General features: G+C 37.3%; 1 long non-coding RNA gene across 2 annotated transcripts in view; it reads right to left on the bottom strand.

The window, feature by feature from the left end:
- LOC107731690 (uncharacterized) overlaps positions 1-880 on the bottom strand; it is a 4,863-nt gene extending 3,983 nt beyond the window's left edge. For both annotated transcript variants that reach the window (XR_001638799.1, XR_001638800.1), the window contains exons 1-2: positions 817-880; positions 637-692 (exon numbers count right to left, since the gene is read on the bottom strand). This is a non-coding gene — a long non-coding RNA (uncharacterized LOC107731690). The remainder of the gene's footprint in view (positions 1-636; positions 693-816) is intronic.
- Positions 881-3,344: the final 2,464 nt, after the last annotated feature.

The raw sequence follows: 3,344 nt of genomic DNA, 5'->3' as shown, positions 1-3,344 counted from the left end.
ATCTGGAGTCTGAAATTACTCTTGAATTTCATTCAATTCTTGGCACTAATTGAGTATTTGTGCTGTATAATTTATAAAGCTGATGGAGAGCAGAGTGCCGATGTGTCCTCTTATTAAATTCCAGGTCTCAGTCGAGAGTGTGACTACAGCTGTAATGAAATCAGATTTGCAAAAGAGTGAGGGGCAGAAGGACACATGCAAGCATATATTAAGAGTAAAGAAGAGCACGGAGGAAAAAAGGGGAAAAAAAGTGCCTGGTTTGCATGATCAAACAGTACAGTCCTGCACTTTAAACAAAACACATTCCATCAACTATTGATTAATTATACCACATAAAACAAACATTAAAACCACATAGTCTTTTGAACAAGGTTAAAGAGTAACTAACCACAAACCTACAGAAAACATTAGACAACAGTGCTTTAGTGGGCTCCCTGTGGCCATGTTTGAGGCACCACATCTATCTGATATCTGACCTCAGTAACAATGAATTTGCACCTGCAGGGGATTGACTCTACTCGCTACCTAGCATTGATCAAAGACTGAAATGGGTCATTCTCCACCACAAGGCTTGGTTCGACCCAGTAAAGAGCAATATACAGTGTTGTAAATATTGAGAAACACAGGAGGACTCACCTCAGCAGCTGTTGATTTTCTCAGGAGAAACCGCTATTAACACTTTCAGGACCTCACTGGAACAAAAGCAAACCATTAAAAGTAACTGCATGCCGGTAACGGGTGTAACAGGAACACTGAGCTGCTTGTGGAAACCAGATCCATCTGTGAGCCATTTATAATGATATTAGATTAAAAGACCTTGGAATTCTGTAGCACTGACAAAGTCAACGAGTGGACTTCCATCAAGGAGTGAAAAAAAAACTGAGCTCTTTAAGATGTGCAGATTATCTGTAGGATGAAATTACAGAGAACGGAGTTAACATTTGTAGTTGCACAAAACTGAAACATTAACCAAGTCAGCTTCTCTACAGATATTAATTTTAATGGAAAAGATTTTGGTTGAGAGAGGAAAGTGTTGATTTGCTAATCTTAGACTTGACATTGATAAAAGTCAGCTTTGGGACACTGGAATTGACAGACGGATGAAAAAAAAAAAAGTGAGTGAGCAGCAGAAGGACGTATTTAAGCAGAGTTTATATTATATTAAGCATTAGAGAGGAGTAAATACAAGAGAGTCAAAAGTAATTACCTCTCAACATCCTTGGTCATCAACACAGACGCCTCACTTTGGGGGGGAAAAAAACAAAAACAAAGTACAAACTAAAAGAAATGGTATCAAACAGACAAAAAAATAAAGAGGCACAGCAGACATGTGGAGAGCGTTCATTTAAAAACTCAGTCACAAGAGGTAAACTGACATTAACAAGCAGTTATCAATGCAGCCATGAATGAAAAAACCCTGAAACTATTTAGTGTGCACATTGCTATATGGATTTCAAACTTTTCCTATAACCAAATATTGTAAGGGCGGTTTAGTCAAATCTTTGGAGGACTCTCACCTGGGCAGCTGTTGAGTCTCCTGAATAGAATGTTTTACAAAAATGGGTTTAATACCAGACTTCAGGCACTGTCAACAATTTGAGATGACATTTTAAAAAAGACATTTTCTGCACATGGTGCTATAGCATAACTTGTGTCAATACACATTTACTCTTATCAATTCCTGAGGATGTTGAATATCAGTGATTTAACAAAAATGGCGCTTTACTCAGATTAATTACATACACCGAAATGCTTCACAACCACTGCGTTTGGTCTGGATCCACAATTTAAACCATTATAATTCAGCACTGCTCAGAACCAAATAAATATACAAATAAACCTATACAAGCATTGTGTGGATGAATTTCTGAATGTTACTCACCCATTTCCAGCGACAAGGAAGGACTTGAAAAAGCAATTAACTATTAATCCTCAAACTCACAGATCGTTTGTGAATAAAATAAGAATCAAATTCCTTCAGAACATGCCAACATTGAGTCTTAACTGAAAAGCAGACACAAAAAAAAAAAAAACACTAGTGATAAACTAAAGAAACACAGTTATGGAAATATACATTCACAATACACACTGAATACTCTCCTCTGAGGCGGTTACTAGAAAACTCACCTGCCTGTAGCTCACCTCCAGTAACCCTTAGACCTTGATTAGTATATTCAGGTGTGTTTGATTTGGGTTGGAGCTGAACTCAGCAGGACTGTGGCTCTCCAGGACCGACATTGGCCACCCCTGGGTTAGATGTTTCAGTACCATTAAAATCACATCTATATAGGCAGTGTAAATAATTACAAGAACAAAGTACAAGAGAAAAATAAACAACATTAAAAAAAAAATACTCACACACAATGATTTCAATCTCCAGTAAGTTATTCACTCTCCAACCTCCATCTTACACTGACAATCCTGTGAAATTTCAGCATTTATACTCATGGACACAACCATTGACGGGGATGCAAGCAACCAGGAATTACATTCACCAAATAACCAAATCTCAAGATTATAATCTTTTTGTACATGCATTAATCCACAAATTATTATTTAAAAGCCATTTATGCATAGTTCAAGTAATTCAATTTTAAAACCACAAAAATCCTTTTTATCATTTGGTTTCTCCCACATCCCATGATGCACCACAGCACAGATATAAAAGTTCATTTCAGGAGATGTTCTGGTTTTTCTAGTGGTTCCAGTAGTGATGGAAGAAACGAAGCTTTTCGAAGCATTGAATCAATTGAACCGATTGCTTCGAAAAATGATTCAATGTTTCGAAGCACTTGAAACAGCACATGCTACCATCACTAGGTTCCAGAAAGCTGTCAGATTGGGTGCTCATACAGGCCGTTTTTTTTTTTTTTTTATTTGTTAAATAAGCACTCTACTAAGCTCAGCTGTGACTGTACGGAGTTTTACAGTTATATTGAAGTTGAAATTTAAAAAGTGCCATGACCTGCTCAACATAAAAAGGTAGGAATGATTACATATTGCATATACAACAGTTCTCTCTGGTCCTCGAATCTGATTGGCTGAGAGGCCTTTACAACCATGAGATATTCACCAATATCGCTATGGGAACCGCTTTACTGTTTGCATCACTCTGCTTGCAGTATTTCTCACAGCGCGTGTCATGGCGGACGCACAAACCCACTATAATTTTATAAAAAATGATGTCGCTGGGTCATGGTATGTAGTTTTAAAGTTTTTAGGCGAAAAATTTATTTTTTAAGCTTCAAATATGCGGTTTTTCAGTAAAGATAACACCTATTTGAACATTTGCTTCGATGTTTTTGGAGATGTGAGCTCCAGCGCGTCAGCGACCATTCAGTGCT

Source organism: Sinocyclocheilus rhinocerous, unplaced genomic scaffold, assembly GCF_001515625.1.
Source record: "Sinocyclocheilus rhinocerous isolate Xijiao unplaced genomic scaffold, SAMN03320098_v1.1 scaffold7909, whole genome shotgun sequence".
NCBI classification, from domain to species: Eukaryota; Metazoa; Chordata; class Actinopteri; order Cypriniformes; family Cyprinidae; genus Sinocyclocheilus; species Sinocyclocheilus rhinocerous.
The sequence above is the reverse complement of the archived record's forward strand: the minus strand, read 5'-3'. Positions and strand labels throughout refer to the sequence as shown.